The sequence below is a fragment of the Triticum dicoccoides genome, chromosome 5A (genome assembly GCF_002162155.2).
Source record: "Triticum dicoccoides isolate Atlit2015 ecotype Zavitan chromosome 5A, WEW_v2.0, whole genome shotgun sequence".
NCBI lineage: Eukaryota > Viridiplantae > Streptophyta > Magnoliopsida > Poales > Poaceae > Triticum > Triticum dicoccoides.
This window is the reverse complement of record NC_041388.1, coordinates 498,103,389-498,108,897: the sequence shown is the minus strand read 5'-3', so window position 1 is coordinate 498,108,897 and position 5,509 is coordinate 498,103,389. Positions and strand designations below refer to the sequence as shown.

The 5,509-nt window shown below is 43.7% G+C and overlaps 1 long non-coding RNA gene across 1 annotated transcript; it reads right to left on the bottom strand.

Moving 5' to 3' along the window:
• Positions 1-492: 492 nt before the first annotated feature.
• On the bottom strand, positions 493-4,084 carry LOC119302399. The gene is made up of 3 exons (XR_005147545.1): positions 3,558-4,084; positions 2,591-3,440; positions 493-1,816 (listed from the first exon to the last, which is right to left on the bottom strand). It is a non-coding gene; the product is annotated as an uncharacterized LOC119302399 (long non-coding RNA).
• Between the last annotated feature and the right edge of the window lie 1,425 nt (positions 4,085-5,509).

Here is a 5,509-nt window from a genome sequence, read left to right as displayed (position 1 = left end):
TCAGACTGCAGGCTTGGAAGGATAAATAATCGTTGTTAACATGTGATCATATATAGTCTGGTAATTTGTCTCCACCACATTGTCCCAGTCACAATATTGGGCACACCCACCCATGCACGGGCTAGTAATAATATCATCATAAACAAACTCCAAATTTTTATCACGCATGAATGCAATTGAAGAAATTTAAATAATACACTTTGAGAATTGCCATGCTCATCAAATTGTATGCACTTCCTAAATGCTTCTGAATCAAATCAGTATTGGATTTTTTATTAAATTCGGCATGCTCTCAGCTCAGTTGAGAAGAGTTTGGTTAACAACACCAAAGTAAAGCAGCATATGTTGTGTAGTACCGAGGAGAAAATATGCTCATTAATAATTGAGTGTTTTGCATGGCCAGACCACCAAAGGGCAAAGAAACATTTCACAACGCAAATATACATTTCTTTCTTCATCAAGATTACAACCCCACAAAAGGGGATCATGAGCAATGCATCGGACTTTCTCGTTTATTGAGTAAATACAGGTGCTACCGATTATAAAACAACAAATTGGAAATAAGTAATTATTGATTTCCTTCACAATGCCGTAGCAAGGCCCTCTGCGGCTCGCCTCCATCTCCAGGGCGAGGTCACCGTCTGGTTTAGCTGCTCTGCCACCTCAACCATGTGAATAGTGATGTTGTTGCGAGCATGCCCCAATTGATTCTGATAACCATCTGAATTCCCCAACGCGAGGAAGAGACTACACCGGGCACAAAAGATAGTTGGAGAAATTCGTATTTGAATCAAAAGCCCAGTATAATATACTGATGCAACCTCATAAAGAAAATCCTAGGTGCACTGAATTTAGACATTTAGTCAAGAAACATTTCGAGGGTTGCATTAAACTTCAGACAATCATGTCACATAACTGGAAAATAGAAAGAAATGTGCATACGGGAACAGATATTACATAAGTAGGTGACGCCAAAACAATTAGCTACTTATTTCCATGCTTAGTTGTGTTTTGTAATTAGTTACTAAACCAATAGTTCGTTTTTCAGTTTTGAAACATCACACTTTTGTAACTAAAAACTAATCGATCAATTGAATATTGAGCAATATAAGTAAATGTACGTCTCTTTTTGATAGCTTATCACTGCAATTTATCCATAATTTATTTTTCTTGTAGAGAACAGAGTGGAAATTACAGTAAGTAAAATTACAGTAACTAAACCTTGACTTGCTTCTGCACCATTTTGTTTAAGATCAAAACAAAACATCGTCAAATGTTTCGTAATAGAAAAAACAAATGTACACTTTTTTAACTCAACATGTGCACTTCGTTAATATGTCATGAGTCCTTACGCTTCAGGCACATTAACCCGATGCACTATGTATGGACATGCACGGCCGAACCCATATGATCTTAGTTTAGATCTAAGAGGAGGTTAATGTGTGATATTTCACCAGTTTATACATTTTCCCTATTTCCTCAACAGCCATGGATGTATTAAGATTATCACAGAATCAACATTCCACTAATGACCAGTATAATACAATGTAGGTTGAATTACTAATGATCAGCATAATACAATGTAGGAAACATGGAATCCTAGCAATAGCTTGATTAGAGCAGTAAACAACATAGATTGACCCCAATAGCAGTGTTAATATGAAAATAAGGAAATTTGAGAGAGTAAAAGCTGGGTGGTAGGACCATCAGGAGTGGCTGCAAGTCACCATGACACCAAGCTCTAGTCTTCAGTCACAAAGCATACAACTCCAGCCAGAGCAGTTTTAAACCACGCTTCCTATCATTAGCAGAATATCTGTAAAAGGAAACTTTCTTAATAACTGTACATCAATACCAGATTTACACATTGACTGACAGATTAGAAAACGTAGAGCAGACTCCCTTCTCCAATTCATCTTGAAATTAAGATATTAATACACAAAGATTGTCAATTTTGTAGTACCAATCACATGATACAATCGTACAATTACTGGTCCTTGAAAGCTATAGATAGATGATAATGCGGCAAGAGCTAGCTCTCAGCATCATTAATCTATGCTCTTTTTTCCATACACTATAGCTAAGATGATTTACCCTTTCATATATCTATGTCGCTACAGTTTAACTATTGTGTGTTGCGACATCCACCATGTTACCTGGTGTTATCAAGTCGAAACAAAATGTCATTTGGCATGGAACGAAGAATTTTCTGAGCATCATTCTTGATAACAGATATACCATGACGCAAAAGAGACTCTAGAAAGGAGAACTAAACAATATCATTTAGGTGCTATAAGAATTCAGGTATTCGTGTTTGAAGGATGACATCCAGGTATATGACTATCCATAAAAATGTATAGTTATCAGCAACCATCATTCCTAACCCTATTATTGCTTAATAGATCTCACCTATTTCCATCCAAAAAAAGCAACGATGGTTTCGTTTTGATGCTATTTACTTCTTATAATTTCTTGTACTGTAGGTATTTTTTTGCACAGCAAAAAATCATGAGTATCACTGTGAGACAACCTAAGGCATCTCATATGTCAACCAATTATACAAATAAAAAAAGTGAGACATGATTGATACCTCAAGTTTGCTTCATGAAACGTTATTTTCAACTTCAAAAACGAATGTGCATCCTTTCATGTTCGACCTACAATTTTTCACCTGATTGAACTCACCACTCGTTTAGAATTTTCTAAATTTGGTCCTCAGTACTGAATAATGTTTAGAATTTTCATGTAAGAGAAATCTGTAAGAGAGATCTGAAAGAGAGATCTGAATAACGTTTCATTGTAAAATGCTTCACACATATAAAATTAATGCTTGATACATTTTCTTATTCTGTGAATTGTGCCCAGTCCATGACTATAACTGAAACTAAAAGCCCAAAAACTTTTTAGGCGGCTCATAATAATACTAATGTATACAGGCTAGAAACTGAATCATGTTGAATGCTAAGTCATCAATACGGAATTATGTGTAGGTAAGAACAGAATATCTCGGACTGTTTTCTCTACCAGATAAGATGTCACAAATTTGTTGAGTATGTAAAAAAAATAGTAGAATGGAGACCCTAAAGTAATTGTTATCAACCATTGTATATATCAGCTGCCCATGAATCATGATTTCCCAGTGCATACTATATATGTTGATAGGGATCATTTTTTTGTTGTAATAGAAATTGATTGAAGATCTCGGAAATAGCAATGGACATATACTATTAGAGATATATTAAGCAATGCACTTGGCACAAATTCGGCTTGCAAAATTGCAGAAATAACACTAACATTTTGGACAGGGTACTATTAGAGATATATTCTATGGGTAAATTTATGTAGTGCAGAAAATTCAGGATAGATACTTCCCTGCTGAGTTTTTTTACCTCAAACTTGGCAGCCTGGTTCAGCAAATTTGGCTCGGCGGCCTTGTTTCTCTGTACACATTACATCAAACATGGAAGGATCAAGATTGGAGCTGGGCAGGGGAAACAAAGGGACACTTTGCATTGGGGAACGTTGTACTGGAAGGAGTAATTTTGGATCAACGACACCTGCTGAAGCTCCTCTGATGTCTCGACCACCAACCATGCATGCGTGCCGCTCGAGGTAGGGGGTGCTCCAGGCCTGCAGCCGTTCCGTGAGCCAGTGGCTCCGCACGCACCACATAGGAGCCGACACATGCACGACTCCGTCGTTCCTGCCGCCCTCGACGGTGAGAGGCGCGATGTGGCAATGCATAGGGTGCTGGATCTTCCAGTGGGCGACCAAGGTAGGATCTGGCAACGACGGCTACCGGCGCGACCAATTCGAGGTGAGGAAGAATGGTGGGAGAGCGGGCGATGGCGGAGGACGTGGATCCAGTTGGGGCGGCTTCGTTCCGCATGCCGGCGATGTCCCGATGTCCCTGTGGAGGCAAGGCAGAGAGAGGTGAGAGAGGAGCATGGAAGGACGGGAAAAAGGCAAGGCAGGAGGGCGGCTGCTGCTCGCTGGTGAGCTCGCCGGCAGGCGACAGATGCTCCAGCGGCGCACCAGAGACGGAGGAGTCGAGGTGTCGGCAAGGTTCGCGAGCTCTGGTGGCGCGGCTGCTCGGGGCTGAAGAAAAGGCGACATGTTTTTTTTCCTTTTATTTTTATATGGAAGGAGACATAGATGAATCTGAGTTTCTTTGTCGTGAATGAAAGAGATAAAGATTTCTAATCGTGTTTTAGGTGGACTGCTTTGGAGTTTTTTTACGTGAATGAAAGAGATAAAAGATTGCTAATCGTGTTTTAGGTTTTGGAGCTTTTTTATCACAACAAAAGCAAAATTTTAATCGAATCTACACCGTAATAATCTGGACCCACCAGATTAACGGCTCCTAATTACTGATTAACGTGGTAATTTTTTGGGAGTCTGTAATTAGTAGAGGTATAGATAGATAGATAGATAGATATAGAGGTATAGATAGATAGATAGATAGATAGATAGATAGATAGATATAGATAGACTAATCATGATTAATTAGTTTAATTAGTTGTTTAGTTTAATTAATCAAAATTAATTAACTTAATTAATTCTTTAATTAATTAATTAACTAACTAATTAAGTTATTATTCATTTATTATTATTTTTTATTATTATTAATTTCCTTTTTTTAAAACTTTCTGGCCGTGGGCCCCGTTTGTCATGGGCTAGAGGGCCTATCGGGCGTGGCCCGAACGGGCGTGCGGGCACTAGCGGGCGCCCGGGCGCTAACGGGCGCTGGAGCCGGGCGCGGCTAGGCTGGCACCGGGCGCTGGCCGGGGCAAAGGTGAGCGTTGTGGGGGAGCAGGGGGGCGTGCGGCGTGGGGGCTCAGGCGCCCTGTGGCCGGTCGGAGCAGGGGGTGCAGTGGAGGCGTGGAGGTGGCCGGTGGGAGCGATGCGGCGCGGCGGGGAGCTCCAGTGAGCAGCGGCCGGGCGGAGAAGGGGGTGGACGCGCTGCGTGGTCCTGGCTGCAGTGCTCGGGAGCACGCAGCGGCACAACGGCGAACGAGGGCAGCGGCAGAATCGGCCGGCGGCAACGGCGCAAGCGGGGCGACCGACGAGGCGCGGTGTACGGGGAAGGACCGACAAGGGCGTGGAGCGCCGCGGTCGGAAGTAGTGGCAACATGGTTGCCGCGGGCTCGGCAGGCAGGGTGTGGCTGCCGGCGAGGCAATGCAGGGCGACGGCGCGAGCGAGGTGTAGTGGGGAAGGCAGAGCTCACGCAGCTTCGGGCGCGATTGTGGCTGCATGTGCGCGCGTGCACGTCGGCGCGAGGGAGTAGAGGCGGGCAGAGCGGCGGCGTGCGGTGACCGTGCGGAGCAGAGGGAGGCGGGGCCTCACCGCGATTTGTAGGGTCGGGGCAGAAGGGGTCGAGGTGGGGAGACGGGGACGATGCGCGTAGGGGAGGCAAGCCGGTGGTGAGGAGGACGGGGGCGCGTCGACGACGGAGAGGCGAGCGGCGTCGTTCCGATGACGGGATCTGGGGGGGCGCGGCGTCGGGCC